The following is a 21,983-nucleotide window of genomic DNA, read 5'->3' on the forward strand; positions in this document are numbered from 1 at the left end:
TCCCACAGAAAGGTGGCAGTGTGGACCGAGGAAAGATTACCCTGAGAGGTTGGCCTTTCCATGGAGACTTAGATTTATGCCTGCTCGTTGGGTAGCTGGCTTAATCTGTATTAGGAAATGAGTGAGGCTAAGAAAAACTTCCACAGCCTTTGAAGGCAGAAGTTCCCTAAAAAATCTTAACACCTATAGGAAGCCAATTACCTAACACTAGATTTATGACAGAGTTTAAAGGATTTTTGTGTGTTTAGTAACTAATTTAACTTTTGCCAAAAGGTTTACTGTATGCATTAGATATCTTCAAGAATATCAGGAAACGTGGACAAAACCATAAATAAATCAATAGCCTCAAACATTCATTACATTTTACCCACAGTCCTTATTTCAAGATTTCCCCATATAAGAAAGAAGGATTAATATTTCTGCTTGGTACTTGTGAAATTAAGCTTTGGAAAGGCTCCGGAATGCACCCAAGGTCATACGACTAAGGATAACTGGTTACCTGTACTCAGAGCCACGTGTCCCTTCCCCCACCGATGCTTCCTCCTGGGTTGAGTCCTGGGCCTTGATTAATGATCTCTGTATTAGGTGAGCTGGAATATGCAAGCATCAGCTGCGAGGTAGCACCTGAGCTTTTAGAAACCCTTTCCGTTCGCTAAGCAGTGCCATTTATAACCTCCCATTAGAGGGGAATGGGGCAAAACTGTTTAAATAATGGCATTTGAAAGTAACACAGGGCCACACATCCAGCTAAGCCTCCTTTGTAGGCAAAATGAAAAAGTTCCTGTCTTAAAAGTGAAGAAGTGGAAACAACCTACCTGTTCACCAAAAGGGGATTCATTATACAAATCTTGTTACGTCCATGCCATGGAATATTATGTAATCAGTTAAAGTGACAAAGTAGACGTATATCAACTGGCTGACAAAATTATAGGTGATATTAATTATAGGCAAAAGTAGGTCCCCACGTACTGTATCTATATTATAAAAGGCCTGTGACCATAACGACCAATGACTGGATTCACCAGGAGGTGCATTGTGGGTCCTGCGGTGGCTGTGGCAGGCAGGACTTCTGGGTCCTGTGGTTGCCACTGCGGGTGGGAATCTGGGTCTTGTGCGATTTCGCACGCTGGGCCTCTAGTAGAATATAATCTCCTATGGATAATAAAATGCATACTGTGTATTAAATGTTAAACGTGGTTAACATGGCTGGGTGGTAAAGTTATATGTGATTTTTTTTTCTTTGCAAAAAAATGAACTTTTTTCCCCCAAAAATAAACATATTTCACCTATCCTAAGAACTAAGGAAGATCAAACTGAGCTTAAACTGAGGATGTTGGCTTTCTCTTAGATATATGAGCTGCACAAAGGATAATTCTAATTAAGTTTCATTATACCTGCTAACAAAAGAGGCTTGCATACTTGCTTGTCATGGGTATCACCTATTTTTATATCCAATGTTATTTAATACATTTTATACTTGCTGATCCCAGACTAAACATATGAAAGGCTCATCTGATTATCCCCATCCTCCCACCCAGTCTGCTTTAGATGCCTATGTTCCTATTTCCACCCAGATCCTATCCCAGTATTATTTTTATGCCTCTCCCAATATGGCCTCCTCCGGGAATAGCCATGTATGATCTCCTTCTGTCTCCTGACACCTAGCTTAAGGATTCAGCATGGAGCGAAGGCCCCATCAATGCTCTGAAATAGAAACTGTTGGAGCTTAGTTGGCGCCTGGAACAGAGATGAACGAGGAGCCCCTCAAAGCGCTGCCTGGAGATTAGCATGCACATTTCAGGTCAAAGATCAAAGGTGTTGAGAGAAGGTCTGAGGAGATAAAGACAGAAAAAACATGGCATATGTAGGTGTTGCCTCAAGGGTTTCAGATTGGAGAATTTCTTTCTAAGGATGGAGAGGGGGCTCACTCCAGAAAGTTCCCATCTCAAAGAAGGATGCTTTAGATCCTACACCATTTTACTTAGCTCTTTATTCGCTCATTCTATGATTGTTGAGCACTGTAATCCAGAATCGAGGAAGTGGGTTCAAAAGTAGGAAGATATCTCTTGCTTTCATTCATCTGAAGGAAATCTTTTTGACCCAATGCAGGCGAGGGTTTCTTTAAAAATCAAATTCTGTATGTGTGTGGTTTTTTTAAAATTTATTCCTTTTCTTATTACCATGGGTTAGCTTTTCCTGCTCAAGAACTTCATTTAAATGGAATTGTAGTGTAAGCATATTCTTGTCTAGCTACTTTTACTGAGTAAAATTTATTTGTGATTTACCTATAGTATTCTGTGACTATATAGTTTGTTTCTTTTTAAAGTGGTGAGCATACCATTTTATGAATATACCACTTTTTAAATTGATTTATCTGGTGATGGATAACTGGGATATTTCCAATTTGGAATATTATCAATATAACTGCTATATACTTTCTTGAACTGCTTTTTGTTGCAGTAATATTTTTATTTCTCTTGGATAAATACCTGGCATTGGAACTACTGTATCACAGCTTGCTTCTAAAAGTGGCTGGGGGAACTCATACAGCTCAATAGCAACAAACAAATAACCCAGCTGAAAAATGAGCAAATGACCGGGATCAATATTTTCCAAAGGAAACTTATAAATGGCCAACAGTTACATGAAAAGGTGCTCAAAATCACTAGTCATCAGGGAAATGTAAATCACAACCTCACCCCTGTTAGGAGAGGTATTGTAAAAAAAAGATAAAATATATAAGCTGTTGAGGATGCAGAGAAAAGGGAATGCTTTTAAACTGTTGGTGGCAATGTAAACTGATACATCAACTATGAAAAACAGTATAGAAGTTACTCAAGAAATTAATAATAGAACTACCATATGATCCAGTAATCCTACTTTTGGGTATATATCCAAATAAAAGGAAATCATTATCTCGAAGATATATGCTCTCTTGTGGTCTTAGCAGAATTATTCACCACAGCCAAGGTATAGAAACAACTTACATTTTCGCTGATGGATTAATGGGTAAAGAAAATGTCACACACACACACACACACACACACACACACACACACAGGAATATTATTCAGCCTTTAAAAAGAAGAAAATCTTGTTAGTTGTGACAACATGGATGAACCTGGAAGGCATTATGTGAAGTGAAATAAACCAGTCAGAGAAAGACACATACCACATGGTATTACTTATGTGTGGGGTCTTTAAAAAATCTAATTGATTGAACAGATAAAAGTGGTTGCCAGAGGTTGATGTGTGGGGTAAATAGGGAGAGGTTAATAAAAGCATACAAACTTTTCAATTTTAGGATGAATGAGGGCTGAGGATCTAATGTACAACATAATGACTATACTGTGCTGAATTGAAATTTGCTGAGAGAGTTGAAATGTTCTCAACAAAAACAAAAAGAGAAGGTAAGTATGTGAGGTGATGAATGTGTAAAGTATCTTGGTGGTGGAATCCTTTCGCAAGGTATCCATATACCATATCATCACATTGTACACTTTAAATATCTTACCATTGTATCTGTCAATTATACCTCAACTAGAGGCCTGGTGCACAACATTCATGCACTGGGTGGGGGGCAGGGGGGAGGGGTGTCCCCTCAGCCTGGCCTGCGCCCACTTGCAGTTCGGGAGCCCTCGGGGGATGTCTGACTGATGGCTTGCCAGCAGTCAGACATCCTTAGCACTGCCAGAGGCAGGAGAGGCTCCCACCACAACTGCTGTGCTTGCCAGCCGTGAGCCCACCTTCTGGCTGAGCGGTGCTCCCCCTGTGGGAGCACACTGACCACCAGGGGGCAGCTCCTGCATTGAGCGTCTGTCCCCTGGTGGTCAGTGCATGTCATAGCAACCAGCTGTTCCGTCATTCGGTCAATTTGCATATTAGCCTTTTATTATATAAGAAGATAAAGCTTAAGAAAATAGTGGGTGGGAATGAGAACGACTGGGAAGGTGCTTGAGATAAGTTTATTGGGGTTACGTAATATGCTACATCTTAAAGGGGGTTTGATTACATAGGTGTACATATTTGCCAAAGTTCATGGAATAGATATGCAAGGCTTGTAGATTTCAATATATGTAAATTTTATCCTAAATATAAAGAATCATAAACATATATTGAACCTTAATGATATTATGCTCAAGTGTTTGGGAGGATTTATACTGGTGTCTGAAACTTAATCTGAAATGCATCAAGAAATACGATAGATTGATGGATGAATAGACAGATAGATATGTTCTAAAACAACTGTAGCAAAACAACTGTAGAACCTAAGTGATGGGTACATGTGTAATCACTGTAAAATTTATTCAACTTTTGGGTATGATTGACATTTTTTATAGTAAAATGTTGGGAAATGAAAATATTTCTCTCCTGCACAAATCCTCCAGGGGCTTCCCAGCATACTTAGAATAAAATCCAAAGTAATGATGTGGGACCATAAGGCCCTGCACAATATGGTTCCTGGTTACCTCTCCGACTTCATTGGCTCACACTCTGACCCTCTCGGGCTTTTCTCCAGTGGTAGTGGGTTCCTTATTGTTCCTAGTTCCCTCCTGGTCCATTCTGGTCTCAGAGCTCTCACACTCACCGTTACCTCTGTACAGAGTGGTCTCATGGAGGTATCATTAGCATGTCTGCCTACCTCTCTCCTCCCATGATTCCTGTCTGCTCAGGGCTCCTCCTCTAGGAGGCCTCCCCTAATAATCTTGTCAATCTTGCATCCTTATCACTCTTATGCTGTCTCTTTTATTCACAGCACTTAGCACCATGTGATCTAATTTTAAATATATTTACACTTAAATTGCTTCCCTCCCCTCTCTCCCCCCCATCCCCACTGATGCACAAACCCTTTTAGGGAGGACTGGGGCTTTATTCTGTTCATCACTCTATTCCCAGCTCCTAGACACTGGGTGCGGGCATAGCACGGGAGACACCCAACACATATTTGTTGGCTGGATCAGTGAATGGGGCTTTCTGTAATGCTATTACAAAAGTCAAGAAACTTTTTACTATAGAACAGTTTTAGATCAGCCTCCCCTTTTGCTACCATCTTATGTAATGGTGCACATGCTAAAATGAACTGACACTGACACGTGATTACTAACTGAAGTCCACGCTTAGTTTTTATCTCATGCCTTTTTTCTGTTTCAGGATCCCATCCAGGATACCACATACCCACAGGCTCCACTTAGCTGTCAGACTTTTCTGGTGTGTGATGACCTTGACACTTCCGAGTACTGGTTAGGTCAGGGGTCCTCAAACTACGGCCCGTGGGCCACATGCGGCCCACTGAAAACATTTATCTGGCCCGCTGGGTGTTTTTGCCGCTGCTGCCTGTTGCTTAGCAGCTGACTAGTTTTTTTTTTAAACTATAGTCCAGCCCTCCAATGGTCTGAGGGACAGTGAACTGGCCCCCTGTTTAAAAAGTTTGAGGACCCCTGGGTTAGGTATTATGCAGAATGGCCTGGGCTGGGAGCGGCCCATAGTGTGAATTTATAGGACAATGGGTTAGCTTGGAGGCTCCTGCTCCTCCAGGGATGCTGACTTGTAACCAATGACCCCTCATTTTGCATTGTCTCTAGAGCATGTATGGATTTCACAGACCTTGTCTTGTTTAGTAAACCCTGTGACAAGGAAGATCTTTCTATGTCCCTCTTACACAGGTTGCCAGAGGGAAGCAGGTGGGGGGAGAAAGGGGTCCTAATATAAGGTGACAGGAGAATATTTGACTTTGGGTGATGGGCACATGGTGCCATATACAGATCTTATAACATAGAAGCTCACACATGAAACATGCATGTTCATGTTGACCAATGTCACCCCAATCAATTGAAGGAAGGAAGGAAGGAAGGAAGGAAGGAAGGAAGGAAGGAAGGAAGGAAGGAAGAAAGAAAGAAAGAAAGAAAGAAAGAAAGAAAGAAAGAAAGAAAGAAAGAAAGAAAGAAAGAAAGAAAGAAAAAAAGAAAGAAAGAAAGAGAGAGAAAACTGAGCTTCCATAGGGTAACCGCAAGACCACATAGACTACACAGCAGCAAGAACTGACCCCGAGCATTCTGACTACGGGTCCAGCTCTCTCCACCTCCCTCACCTGCCTGGTGACACCATCACAGTGTCCTCAGCTGCCCAACCCTGAAACTATGCAAAGGCATAAAGTATCAGCATCCTTTTCTCCATTGTTTTCAATCAAAATAGTACCACCGAGTCTAACAGTACTGCTTAGTCAGAAAAAATAAGTGTCCTGAAAGAATATTTAACTGTAAGCAAATACATCTTATCAAAACCTCATGTTCTGGGCTTGCCAGCAGGTAAAATGTTGTTTAAGGTACTCTCATTTGAAAAGAGCCAACGATCATGAGGTTGATAACACCTTGGCCTGTAAGGCAGCCTTTCTGTGTAGAGGCTCCTTGCACAGACTGAACACTGAGCCCTTCCTCCATCACTGGGTACTGGAAGTGCCTTGTGATGGGAGGCCCAGTGACTCTGCCTCTGCCTTCATCATTCCCCTTCCTAACCCACTACCAGTAAATTAGTCTCAAAATTCAGGCTTTACTTATGGATAGAGACTCTAAATTGATTTGCTTTGCTCCGTTATAAAAATTCTTAATTCTGCAATTGAAAGGAAATTATTATGCTGAGTTCAGAGAAAGAAAGATACATTAGCTTGACTAAATCTTATTTCTCCCTTCAGAGAGCCTTCCCTTAGTCTGCCATATGGTGCCTCATAGCTCTGGGCTCTGGCTAGTATGTCGTTTGTAATATGCTATTATTGCCCATATTCTTTAATTGTCTGTCTTAAGGATAGGGCTGTGTCCATCTTGCTCATCAGTGCATCCCCAGGGCAGACTCTCTCCATTGTACATGCCAAATAAAAACATTTACATAAAATGGATTTGTATAAACCATAGGCATCATTTATAACTTTTTTCTTCTTTGTAAAAAATCGAAATATTTCCCAATTTCAAAGCGTTTGAAACAACTTTTAAAAGTCCTCTTAGCACATGGGATTAGAATTCACACATATTGGCGACAAATAATCAATATTGAGTGAACGGAGAATACAAGAGGTTCAAGCCTAGAGGAAGACAAAGCAACAGTTGGGCCATCTCTGTAGGTAAACAACTTCCTATGTTCACCTTTATTAGGGGAGAAATAGAATCATGTGCTCTGACTCAATAATGGGCACCCTGTTAGTAGTCATCCCAATTTCTGTGTAGGAAATAAAGGCAATCTTATGTGACTATAACATGTATACCTATGATGAGGCTGGTTCAAGGCCATGAATCAGGGACTGTGAATCTTTACATCTTCTTCTTCCTGGGAGAACATCTTCCCTGGATTTACTTCTAAAGTGGGTCCAGGAGAGGCATATGGAATTGGTCTAATGGGGATACTTGTACATGTCATGATTGACAGAAACTGGGGCTTGTCTTTTAAAAATATACTTCTTAGTAAATTCTCCTGAGATGGATTTGACTATGCTATTCTGTCCCAATCTCTGTTTTCCTGTGGCATCAGAACCAGCTGGGACACGATCTTGTGCAATATTTATCAAATTTCATTTCCATTTTCTTCCTGTATTATATGGTTTGTTGTTTTCTCTATTTAACTCTTTCCTCCATCTGGATCCTCAGCGCATCAGAATTTTACCATCCTTGTGTGCAATAAATTATTCATTAATAGGATAGTCATAGCTTGGGAGAAGAATTTATTTGTGATTTGCACTTAGAGAGATTTTAATCAAGTTTACCATTCTCAATAAGTCTGTTTTGCATATAAATAAGGACCCCTAAAAATCGATCTGTTCTTCTCAATTATAAAACGCTTTATTTAGAAGCCTCTGGGTAATTTATTATACTGAGGCGGGTGGAAAGGAAGATGTATTGCATTATGCTTCATCTTATCAAAGGCTGCTATATTTAATGACAATGTCTGTTTATCATAATTATTATAAGTTGTCTAGGTTAATCAGAAGACCTATGCAAGGTTTTCAAATGCTGAATTTATTATTGATGTAGCATCTCAGCTACCAGCTGTTCCCCGTGGATGTGCAGTCCTGCTGTGTGTTTGGTTTTTGCTGAGGCTGCCTGAGAACTTCGGGTCTATTACACAAAGGCTATACAGTCAGGTCCTCAGAGACTTCTACAATTAAGTATGTAGAAGATAAAAAATACAGGAGAGGAAGTAAATAACACATACCAGTTTTCAGGTATTTGATAAGTGTTTTACAAATTTATTTCTTCCATCATTGAAGGTGCCATATCTAGATAAAGCAGATTCAATGGGAACCTAAGAAAAATCCGTGCCTCCTCACAATTTTGTAAGTGAAGGAGTGTATGTGTGTGTGTGGAGGGGGCACAGATGGTGGGAGGGTATAACATCAGATATCTCATCCCATCTGTAGAAGTATCTGGTGATATGGGTATCTTTATCCACATTTATAAATGAGGAAACTGAGGCACAGGGACCCCAAGGCCATACTAGTGGAGGGGTTCTGTTAGAAATTCATCTCTCTGATTTCAAGGTCAAAAATTTCCCCCAGTGGGCTATGCTATGGCCTGAATGTTTGTGTCTCCCACAATTCATGTTTGGAATCCTAATGCCCATGGTGACGGTATTAGAAGGCAGGGCATTACGTATGTGATTAGAACATGGGTGTGGAGACCTCATGCATGAGATTAGTGTTCTTATAAAAGAGACCCCACAGAGCATCCTTGTCCCTTCCACCATGTGAACATAGGACAGGAAGGCCGTCACCCAGGAGGACCTTCACCCGACCATGTTGGCACCTTGGTTTCAGATTCCCAGCCTCCACAAGTGTGAGAAGTACATTTCTATTGTTTATAAGCTATGCAGTCTGGTATTTTGTTGTAGCAGCCTGAATGGGCTAATACAGACTACTGATTGCTACTGGTAGAGGCAAAGGGGCAGGTGAACAAAAGTGTTTAGGTCTTGGAATCTGAAACCTGTGGTTTGGATCTTGGCCTCCCAGCTGTGTGATGTTGGATAAGCCAAAGTGTTTTTCACTAATGCAAAAAGATAACAATCCCTACTGTGTGTTTGCCATGGTAAGGGTGAAAGTTAACAGTGTCAATGGGGGGAAAGGGAGGGCATCTGTAATACTTTCAACAATAAAAAAAGAAAGAAAAAAAGGAAGTTAACAGTATCAATGCAACATCAGAATTAAACCCATGTGTTTACCCAAACTCATTGCTTTCAGAAATAAAATCATTAAAAGCATCATCCATAAAAATTGGGAAAAATCACAGGCCAATTTTTGCAATATCATAGTCACAATTACAAGACAATAGAGGCCCACTCTGTTTTATCCTATACTTTGACCTTGACAGACATCAATTTACAGAGGAGAAATGTGTTCTCTCTGGGATACTTAGAACTGCCTTTAGAGAATCATCTTCTGAGTTGGCAAGCTCCCCCCCGCTCCCCCCCCACCCCACCCTGAAACAATGCTGGCCTGTGTGGGTGTTTGGCAGCTGACATTTTGAAAAATGGAGGTATTAAATCATGCATTAAATTTCAGTACAAACTTTACCGGCCATCTTTTTCCCAGATGTGGATGTACTTTAACATAGAAAGGGGGGGAAAATCATAGTTGCTTCAGTTTTATGTAAATACTCTCTTTGCCCAAAGGGCTTGGCTATTTGCCATTAAAACATAAAACTGGTTTGAAAGTTTGTTGCTTAGGCCCTCGGTATTATGATGATTGCTCAGGGAGGTGACCAGGCCTAGAATCCAGGAAGCCAATGTCTTGCTCAGTTTGTATCTGGTTCATAGAACCTGTCCAGGAAAATTCTATGAGATTGAAAAGAAGGGAAGGCTAAATGAGGGATGGCCACGGCAGGAACTTGGAGGTTCTGTTGGTCTCCTCCTAGCGTCTTGTCCAACATGTTCGATCAGGACTCTCATTCTATAAACTCCACTTCTTTGACATTCCTATCAGAGCCCATTCTTCTCCATTCCCACTGACACCCCCACAGTCAGCACTGACCACCTTTCCAGGACACTTGCAAAAACCTGCTCATTGCCCTCCATGGTTTTAGTTTTTCTACTTTAATCCATCCCTGAACCAGGATGCTAGATCATCTTGACTATTAGCAAATAAGATGCTGTAATTTGTCAGTTCTCTCACATTGCTAAATATTAGAACCACCAGGAAAGCTTTTTTAAAAATACCAGTGGCTAGGGCCCATCTCTAGAAATTCCAATTCCAATCATTTAAAGTAGGGCCTAAGTGTTGTAATTGTTACAGCTTCCCGGGTGATTCTAACATTAGGGCTAAGCTCCACTGATAAAACTCCTTACAAACGATCCTTTAAGATCTACCTATTGCCAGACTCAGTGGTTGAGTATCATCCAGGAGGTCACAGTTCAATTCCTGATCAGGGCACATGCCCAGGTTGTGGGCTCAATCCCCAGTAGGGAGCATGCAGGAGGCAGATGACCAATGATTCTCTCTCATCACTGATGTTTATACCTCTCTCTTTCTCCCTTTCTTTCTGAAGTCAATAAAAAATAAAGTTTTTTGTTTTTTTTTTTAATCTGCCTATCACCTCTGCATGGCCCAAGAGAACCTCCAAGACATGGCGCCTGCCCAGCTCTTCCTCATCTTCTTTCTCCTCATAGGTAAGCATCAGACCATACATTTCTCTTTATTCCATGACTTCATTTCTGCTGCTCCCTCTCCGGGACTATTCCCTTTACCTGACATCTCAATGTACAAAGTTCTAAGTATTCAAGTACATGAAAGTTTCTCTGACCTGCCTGCCCCACCCCTGATGTCTCTCTATGTTATTGCCCACTCTTCTACTTCTACTCCATTGTACTGGTATATAAATATATGTGTGTATTACCTAAGTGTGTATTTATATAGGTGATACATCCTTAAAAACCAAATCTCTCATTTTTATGTTTGTTTCCTCAGTGCCTGACAAAATACATAACTGACATTTACAACATTATGGTCAATGAATAATTAATGAATGTATGATAATTTATATATAATCATTTAGGATAATTTAATGAATGTCCACGGGGATAGTGAAATTCTTGATAGATATTTGGAAAAAGATAGTATAACGAATGCCCCAGAGCACTGGTTATCTCTTAGAAAGATGTAGGATTGTGCACGAGGACTCCTTTCTGAAGAAGTGTGCCAAGTATTAGCAACACCAGACAGGTTAGGTCAAGTTTGAGACATGCCAAATCAGAAGACTGGGCTCAGTAATGCCTCACACTGTGCAGTGAAACTGTAATTTTAGCATTCACAAGCCATTTCCTTTTTCACTGCCCTTGTTTCTTCCTCCGACTCTGAAGTAGCTCTCTGTCATTGCTTTTCTCTAGAATCACTGAATGAATTTAACTTTAGAAGTCTTTCATAATCCGGTTCCACGAGAGATTGTGTTTACTCTCTTTTAAGGGCATGATTCTCAAAATGTGGTTCCCGGACCGGCAGCACCAGAATCAGCAGGGTACTTGCTAGAAATGCAAATCCTCAGGATCCAACTCAGACCAGTGAATCAGGAACCCCCACAGAGGGGCCCTCCAGGTTATCCTGATGCTTGCTCACATTTCAGAACCACTGGCCTAGAATGATCAGTCAGGGATCTGGTCCTCTGAATTATAGGTCCAGAACGGGTGAGTCTATATGAGGACAATGTGAAAAACTTTAAAAATACAGGTTCCAGGGAATCCATCTTACATATTCACTCATTCAGTGGGGTTGGAGTGGGGCTTTGCAATCTGGTCCTCTTGGGTTAATCTGACCTGCACTCAAGTACAGGAATAAAAGGGCTGGAGGGTCTCTGAATGCTTTATTAATTAGGAAATGTCCTCTTTCAATCATTATTCCCTTCCTCTAACTTCAGCTGGAGGCAGCAACATCTCAAACAGATGAACGGTGTCTGGAGTGGGGCCTCAGTGTGTGTTACATGCCAGTGGGTCCACTCTGACTCTTGTTGACCCTATGGATGAGTGGTGTCCACTCTGTCCTGTCTTCAACAGCCCCGTTCAGCTCCTGTAGACTCATGCCTGTGGCTTTTTTATGGAATCGATCCATCTCACGTTTTCCTCTTGTTCAGCTGCCTTCTATTTTTCCCAGCATTATGGCCTTTTCCAAAGAATCCTGCCTTCTCACGGTATATCTGAAGCAGGACAGCTTCAGTTTTGTCATTTTTGCCTCCAGCGATGTTTCAGGTTTAATTTGCTCTCGAACTCACATGTTCATCTTTCTGGCAGTCCCGGGAATCCACAGCGCTCTCCTCTAACGCTGTATTTCAAATGATTCAAACATTTTTTCCTATCAGTCTTCTTCCCATACATAGTAATTGGGAATATAAGTCTGTGAATGATCTTAGCCTTGGTCTCTAATGACACATCTTTGCTCTTGGTGATCTTTCCTAATTCTCCCATTGCTGAACCTAAGAACTGGTATTGTTAAAAGCTTCCCAGGTGATGCCAAGGTCAGCACAGACAATGTCGGAAGGAGACCAGGCAATGTGGACACAGTGTCAAGTGTGAGCCACAGCTGAGTGGGACTTAAAAGAGTTTGACAATAGGCCAGGTTCTGCTAACCCCAAACCGCAGCCTTTAGCAGCGGTTCTCAACCTGTGGTTCGCGACCCCTTTGGCGGTCGAATGACCCTTTCACAGGGGTCGCCTAAGACCATCCTGCATATCAGATATTTACATGACGATTCGTAACAGTAGCAACATTACAGTTATGAAGTAGCAACGAAAATAATTTTATGGTTGTGTCACAACATGACGAACTGTATTTAAAGGGCCAGAAGGTTGAGAACCACTGCTTTAGAGAAAGGGGTAGGTCCACCTGCCAATCAAATCAAGCTCAGCCAATCAGAATTTTCCTTATGGGAATTGGAAACATAAGCACAGAGTTGATCCCATGATGCCGTGGAAACAGTCTCCTTATAGCCACGTTCTGGAGAGAAGGTCTGATCCCTGCTGTTCCTGCAGCTACGCTGGTTTCTTCTTGCCTGAGTTTTGGTTGTTAAGCTTTTCTTTTGATTCTGTGGGCTACCCTAGTATCCTCCCAATGAGTCCTCAGTTTTTGCCCTTGAGTATGTTAGAGTGGGTTTCTTTAGCTTGCAGAGCCAAGAACTGTTATTGAGACATATGCCACTAATTGGTGATGAGACCCTGTGCAAGTCACCCCACATCTTTAGGCCTCAGTGTCCCTCAACTGTAAAATGGGCATAGTGATGTAGATCGGTATATTTCAACCACTTAGAAAACAAGACTCTTTCTTTGAAAAAAGATGAGCTGCAGAAAATTTGCATAACTAAAACGAGAGAAAGTGATGAATGGTTTCCCCAGCTTAAACTTTTACTGTTTGATAACACTTATTTTTTTTAACATATATTGATTTCAGAGAGGAAGGGAGAGGGAGAGATAGAAACATCAATGATGATAGAGAATCATTGATCGGCTGCCTCCTGCACGCCTCCTGCATGCCTCCTACTGGGGATCCAGCCTGCAACCTGGGCATGTGCCCTGGAAATTGAACCGTGACCTCCTGGTTCATAGGTCAACGCTCAACCACTGAGCCATGCCTGCCAGGCCTGATAAGACTTTTTTTACTCTGATTAGTGTCTCAGCAAACCTCTGAGAAGAGCTATGTTTCTCTGCAGCACAGAGCATCTTAAAGTGCTATCTTTCTGTAGAGTTTTGTGATTTGAGCACAGGAACAACTGGAGTTTTCTGTTGCAGAGCCATACATTGCTAGATGCAAAAGGCCACATAATGATACTTAATGAAACCCGCAAAGTGGTAAATGTCATGCAAACTTGACTGTAAAAACTGCTTCCCAGAGAAGGCCTTTGAAAGGAGAACTGATTAAATCATCTGTTTTTTAGTTACAGAAACTTCTGTCTAAAAATAGGAATCCTATTATTCTGGAATGTTTGGTCACTTGTTGAGTGTTGTCTCTGAAGTCTTCAGGATACAGAGGTAAAACCCATGAAAAGGTCAAGACAATTCTCAATTTCCAAATTAAATTGCTTGGAAAGACACTTCAGTGGGAAGTTGGGCTGCGGGAGACCTACTGTGAAAGTTAGCAAATGAAATGCAAAATGTGTGAAGTTTTCAGTTTCAGATAAAGCACCGACTTTAAAAGACGGCGGCATTTTTGCTTTACCAAAGGAAGGCCTTTTGGTGTACTTAAATATATCCCTTGAATATTCTGAGACTATATAAAAAAAACCTTTAATGTATGATTTCATTAAAAAATCTGCCCCCACTGTTAAAATTTAGAGGTCACCGTCTAGGTTATTTCTAGAGGCACCTCTGCATGAAATTTCTGTGTTATACTCGAGGCACAGGCTCCTCTGCAAAAAAAAAAAAAAAGTATCAATACATTATGTAATAATGGTGAGCACCCTATAATTATGGTGTAAAAGCTTATGGTGAACCTGACTGGCATGGCTCAGTGGTTGAGTGTTGACCTATGAGCCTGGAGGTCATGGTTTGATTCCCAGCGGGGGCACATGGCATATGCCCAGGTTGCAGGCTTGATCCCCAGTGGGGGGGCATGCAAAAGGCAGCTGATCAATGATTCTCATCATTGATACTTTTGTCTCTCTCTCCCTGTCACTTCCTTTTTGAATATATATATATATATATATATATATATATATATATATATATATATATATGGCAACCACACTGTATTATGGTGTAAAAGCATCTGCTAGGCATCCTCATAGTTTTAGTCCACAAAGTCCCACAATGCTCTCCTATACCTACTGCAATGTTATCTTTCCTTAATTCTCACCTGGAACTGCTCTTGATGAAGGTTAGAAATGGTCCTCTGAGAGTCTCTCCCAATGGACTTGATGTTCCTTTCTTACAGCTGACATCTCTGCTGTGTGCTGCAGTATGCATTGATGTTGGTCCTCATCTATTTCTTGAAACTATCTACCACCCTTGATATTTGGTTAGTCTGCATCCTCTGATTCCTTTCCCCTTCCGTGAATGTTATTTCTCTGTCTCATTATTGCATTCTCACTCCTCGGCCCTTCCTGTGAATGCTGGTATTTCCTACTATTCTATCTGTGGACCACTGCTTGGAACATGCTCTTGACTCCTCCCCTGCCCACTCTGGTAACTTTAGCAAATGCCAATACCCATCTTTCTAGAGTTTCAGAATCTCATCTCCAACATATTGTTGGACATCTCCGCCTAGATGGCTATAGCATCTCAAGCTCAGCATGAAAAAGGTGAAGTTCCTTAACAGAGTGGTCTCTGACATCAGACTGTCTGGCCATGTATCCCTACTCAGCACTTATTATAGACATAACCTTAGCAAATTTCTTAACCTCCCTGCATCTCAGTTTTCTTATCTCTAAAAAGTTATGAGGATTAAGTGGAACAGCATATAAAAGAGAATTTAGCACAGTAAATGGCACATTCTAATCCTGAAATAAAACTTAACTATATTTAACCTTAACCATATTCCTTTGAACCTGCTAAATCTTCTATTTTATGAATCACTGACTTCTCACATTTGCTTGCCTCCATAACAACCAATCATTCAATTTTATTCATTTTAAATTTAAAAATGTTTTCAATTCTGTTCTCTTTTCTGTGTCACTTTTAACATTGCCCTAGTTCATATCTTTTTATGGTTGCATCTGTCCTATCTATCTATATCTATCTATCATCTCTCTTTCTCTGAATGTGGCTTATCCTTAGAAAACAGGGGGGTTAAGGACTGAGGATTAAATGGAATGAAGTGACAGGAGAGAGAGAAAGAGAGAGAGAGGAAGAGAAAGAAAGAGAGAGAGAGGATGGATAACCTTGAAAAATCTAGGACATGTTCTTATCAGAGTTTATGATATTGGATAAATGTAGAAAAAGAAAAAAATCTATTCATAAGCACACCTGGACATGGTGCCAGTACTTAAGGAGGCTGCCCAGCCAATGCTAATTGAATACATCCATAGAACCATACTGTTGATATGATTGTTAAAACAACCTTTCTTCCTCTAGGGCTGTTTAATAAAAATGCAGTGTTTTTATATGCATCTGAAATGCTGCTTCATTGAGGAACTTAAAAGCAAGTTAATAATAGCATTCTTGGGGTTTAGGTGGGAAGTCTGCAATAATGGCATATTTGAAAAGAAAAATTACATAGTAAACTCAGTCACATGCTGGCAGTGATTTTACAGATCAGATTTGAAATTCTAAGCAATCCAGTGCAGGCAGTGCTCAAGGTTACAATATCTAGTCAAGTTTAATAAACCCAAGGAAATATTCAAAGTAGATAATACCTTCAATATGTTAACTATTGTGGGGCTACTTTCTTGTGTTTTTCTGATACATGCACAAGTCAGAAGTAAGTAACATTCTTTTCAAGATTAAGAAGGTTTAAAAATCATACCTGAAAAAGGGGTTGAAAAACAAAATATACTAATTTCCTTATAAGTTATTTCTTTCCTGTGAAAATTAGAGACTATGCTCACATTTTGCAGCCAAATTACTCATTTGTTTACATGGAGGATACATGAAATCAGAGTTGTTTTAGTTGCCTTACATTTTAATGTACAATGTAATGTTGCTTTACACTTTAAGAAATGCAGAATTAATAAGGATGGGTATGGTCAGATTTTATGTTTTATTCTACTCTTATTTCTTTTTAAAATTTTTTATTGAATTTATTGGGGTGACACTGGTTAATAAAATTATATATCAGTGATGGCGAACCTTTTGAGCTCGGCGTGTCAGCATTTTGAAAAACCCTAACTTAACTCTGGTGCCGTGTCACATATAGAAATTTTTTGATATTTTTTGATCAAACAAAGATTTATATTTTTGATATTTATTTTATATATTTAAATGCCATTTAACAAAAAAAATCAACCAAAAAATGAGTTCGCATGTCAGAGGTATCATAGGTTCGCCATCACTGTTATATATGTTTCAAGAGTACAATTCTATAATGAATCATATAGATATTGCATTCTATACTCACCACCCACAGTCAAGTCTCCTTCCATCACCTTTTATCCATTTACTCTCTTCTACCTCCTCCACCCAGCTTTCCCTCTGATAATCACCACACTGTTGTCTGTGTCCATGAGTTTTTTTTCTTAATCCCTTCACCTTTTTCACTCAATGCCCTCTCCACTCCCCTCTGACAACTGACAGTCTGTTCACGGTATCTATGAGTCTATTTCTATTTTGCTTGTTAGTTTATTTTGTTCATCAAATTCCACATATAAGTGAAATCATATGGTACTTGTCTTTCTCTGACTGGCTTATTTCACTTAACATAATACTCTCAGGGTCCATCCAGGCTGTCACAAAAGGTAAGATTTCCTTCTTGCTTTATCCTTCTTGTCCAATAATGAATAGGACTAATGGAAGAGTTTAAATAAAACAAAATAATTCTTAAAGCAAGAATTTATGAAAGTAAGTGATAAAGAAAAATGTGATCTACCTCACTTGTGGCATGGATTTTAATTGGATTAGAAAAGAAAAAAAACTGCCTGTGCAAAGTGTTTCTTTCTAGGTGTAACATTATGTAGTACTCTATGGTTGAAATAGGCCCTTGAAACACATGCAAAATATTACTTGAATTTGAAATATTTTCCATGACAGAGCATGATTGTCACATGTAAAATCATCATAAAAAGTTAAAATGGCCCAGCTGGCATGCTGGCATGGCTCAGTGGTTGAGCATCCACCTATGAACTAGGACAGTGGTCGGCAAACTGTGGCCTGGCAAACTGCGGCTCGTGAGCCACATGCGGCTTTTTGGCCCCTTGAGTGGGGCTCTTCCACAAAATACTGACTTCTGCGCATGGGCCATGAAGTTTCAATCGCACTGTACGTGCGCACCTGCATGTGGTATTTTGTCGAAGAGCCACACTCAAGGGGCCAAAGAGCCACATGTGGCTCGCGAGCCGCGGTTTTCCGACCACTGAACTAGGAGGTCAGGGTTCAATTCTAGGTCAGGGCACATGCCCAGGTTGTGGGCTGGATTCCCAGTATGGCACATACAGGAGGCAACCAATCAATGATTTTCTCTCATTACTGATGTTTCTCTCTCTTCCTCCCTCTCTCTTTCTCTATGAAATCAATATAATAACAACAACAAAAAATCAACAACCCCTAAAATTAATAAGCAATGAATAGAAGATTATAGGCTATACATTTAACATATAAAAATCAATTTCTTTTCCATGTGCCAGCAATGAACAAGTAAAGTTTGAAATAAAAACACAAAACCATTTATATTAGCATCCTACCAAATAAAATGTTTATATATAAATTTAACAAAATGTGTTTAATATTTCTATGAGGAAACCTATGAAACTCAAATGAAAGAAGTCAAAGGAGAACTAACTAAATGAAGAGATATTCCATGTGCATGAAGAATATTCAACATTGTCAAGGTGTCAGTTCTGCCCAACATGATGAATATATTCAATGCAATGTCAACCAAAGTCCCAACACATAATTATTAAACTAATTCTAAGGTTTAAAGAGAGAGGTAAAAGTCCCCAAATAGCCAACGCAATACTGAAGAAGGACTGACATTATTCAACTTTAAGACGTGCTATAAAGCCACAGAAAGTGAGAGGGTGGTATTGGTGAAAGAAAACACATATAGATTAGTGACCTGGAAGCAAGAGCTCAGAAATAGACTCACATGAATCTAGTCAACTGCTTTTTGACAAAGGAGTAAAGGTAACACATTGAAGAAGAGACAAGTGGTGCTGGGACAACTAGACATCCACAGGCACAAAAAAGAATTTAGGCATAGATCTTGTAACCTGAATTAGTCAGCTAGGGCTGCCATGACTGAATTAAGCAGACTAGGGTGCTCCAAGTTCAAGATCAAGGTGCTGGCAAATTTAAAGTCTTTGGACAAAGACTTTGTTCTCTTATTGTACTACACAGAATCAGGCCAGGAATGCCAGTTCTCAATGAAATAAACTCTTAGTTAACAGGGTAAACCGTATCCTAAATGAAAACTATTCATCAAAGAAGTCTGCAGTTGCTGAGAAATGAACAGAAGTATTAAGAAATGGTTACCTCTGTTGCACAAACATGAAAATAAACTTATGTTTTAACAAGTTGTGACTGGATGTCCATAACTGGCTAAATGATAAGTTGTAAAAGTTATTGCATCTCACAATTCGATACTTTGCACACTTTTTTGTGTCTTTTACATTAAATGGTATCTTTGGTGATACTATAGGCAAATGATATGAATTTTTTTTTTTGTCACAGATTTGGTTGAGAAGCATCCATCCTTTTCAGACAGAAACATGTAAAAAAAAAAAAAAAAAGCACCACTTCTGTTTCTCAAATAGCAGGAAAACACACCAAACTCTTTAGGTTCAAACAAGAAACACTAGTTGAACTTGTGAAGATAATTTTCTTGCAGTGACTGATTTAGCAGTGTCAAGGATAATATGGGTTTTATGGCCACAAGAAGGCTGTAATCTAATTTTACAGAAATTCTTATCTCCTTGGCACTGTGTTATCACTTTCAATCTTAGCATTTTAATTCGAATTAGCTCAGAAAAATTCAATGGGCTGCTTCCCTGACAGCTCAACCCTCAGACTGGTCTTCTGCACTAAATTTTCTGGTGCTAACATTGTGTTTTAAATCTTATCATTACTCTCAACAGTCAATTAAGGAGTTATTTTTGCAGACTATTACAGACTGGAAGTGCCGGGTATAATTTCTTCCACACAGAAAGAATGATGCCTTTGAACAATAGACATTGTAAACTTAATTAGAATGGCATGGCTGGCTCCATGATGGATTTCAGGAAGGGACAGTTTTCAAATATCTAGATCTTTGAAAAAGAAGACATAAGTTTTATTATTGCTCTCTATTGCATATGCCACATGGCCAAGAAGGCTACAAATGACATTCTGATTTCCCCAAATCCTGCAAAGGATGAGTGTACTTTTGAGGTCTGAAATGCCTTTAACACAATGGAAACCAACAGAAGGTTGTTAGTTGGCTGTATTGGCGTAGCCACAGAGTGTGGTCTAGCCAGTACATCATGCACCCCCTCCCCTTGCAAAGCTATGACTAACATTTACATACGCTTCCACTGCTATGAGAATAAATCCATGGCCCTCAGACCCTGTCATTCCTGATCCAGGTCACCTACTTTTTAGACCAAACCACACTGGCAGGGATTAGAGAAGGAAGAGAGGAACCAGGCTGAGTTCTAGGAAGCCCATTCAATTTTTAAGCCTTCTGCCTTTTCCCAGGGAACTCACTCACGTGTTGTCTTTTCTCCTGCCCTTGATGATTCAGGTAATGTGCCGCCCACCAACACACAGTTCTTGTAATCAGCCTGTGAGCACCTGCCGGGATGTTTCTGTGAAATGGTCTGTGGCCCTTTGTGTCCAGCCTGCTCACTGCATGATTCCAGGAAACAGAAGGACCATCAGTGCTGATTCCACACCTCAAGGTCCTATTCTGCATCATACACAGACATATACCATTGACAAGCCTTAGCCAAAAGAGCATGGCATCCCCAAGGCTGCTAAACACACCCCTGATGAATGAGTATAGTATCTGTAGAAAATGCTGTAATGGACACACTGACTCAACTCTAGCTAAAGGCTTTCTTTCACACCTCCATGCGGAATGAGACAAGAGGAGAGGGATTGTCAGTGCAGAAAGTATAGAACTGCCCTGGCTGGTTTGGCTCACTGGATAGAGCGTCGGCCTGCGGACTGAAGGGTCCCGGGTTCGATTCTGGTCAAGGGCATGTACCTTGGTTGCGGGCGCATCCCCAGTGGGGGGTGTGCAGGAGGCAGCTGGTTGATGTTTCTCTCTCATCGATGTTTCTGGCTCTCTGTCCCTCTCCCTTCCTCTCTGTGGAAAATTCAATAAAATATATTTTTTTTAAAAAAGAAAGTATAGAAGTGCTTACTATATGCAAAATGGGAACATTCTTCCTCCTCCAGGTAAGACAAGACCATCTCTATGAAAATGGAGGGATGAGTACACCAGCTTTTGCAGTCGAAAAGTCAACTAATCGCCCTTACACTGCTTGCTGGTAAAGCACATGGTACATTAGGTCATGTACCACTTCTTGCCCACAGGCACATATGCAATTTCACAAGCACTTCTATAATGTTTTATGTACATATCTCTCTTCCACTAGTCTGTAAATCTCAGAAGGACAAGGACCAAAGATGATACCTATTTTTGCTAAAATTGTATCCTGAGTACATATCTTGGTGTTGAATGAATGAACAAATACATTTATATACCCATTGTTTATTATTTGGAAGAATTACCATAATCAGAGAATTTATGGATCCCAAACTTACATTTAAGACCTCCTGGCAGTTATGATTCTCATGTTTAGCTAACACTATTGGATGTTCTATTTGTCAGTGTTTTAGGAGTCTGGTTAATGAGCGATAGTCCCCCTGAGTCTGATTATATTTGAGTGCACTGCTAAGATGGGGTTTTGCCAAATTCAGGGTGAGAAACTGACATTGGACTTACACTGACTTCACCAAAATCCCCCTCTGGGGGCCTGTCTTAGTAGTCACTTTGTCTCAGATGGTTTCTATATCCTTCCTTCTTCTAATGGAAACAACATGAATACGCTCTATCTTTCAGAATGATAGTCAATGCTATTCAAATCACATGCATACATCTATTAATATACCTCCCTCAGATTTCCCATGGTGAATATAAAATTAAATATACAGTACTTTCAATTCTTCCCTCTGTAAGTGAGTCAATACTGAGTTCTATCTGGTATTCTTATATAAACCAATAAGGAGAAATACTTTCCCACATTGACAGAACATACTTTAGTAGATATATCCTATATAATAAAATCCTAATATGCTAAGTATCTGGTCGACCAGTTGGCCGTTCAACCAATCAAAGCATATATGCTAATGATATGCTAAGGTGGCTCAACTGCTTGCTATGACATGCACTGGCCACCA

The sequence above is a fragment of the Myotis yumanensis genome, unplaced genomic scaffold (genome assembly GCF_028538775.1).
Source record: "Myotis yumanensis isolate MYYU_CA2020_CCGP unplaced genomic scaffold, mMyoYum1.0.hap1 SCAF_18, whole genome shotgun sequence".
NCBI classification, from domain to species: Eukaryota; Metazoa; Chordata; class Mammalia; order Chiroptera; family Vespertilionidae; genus Myotis; species Myotis yumanensis.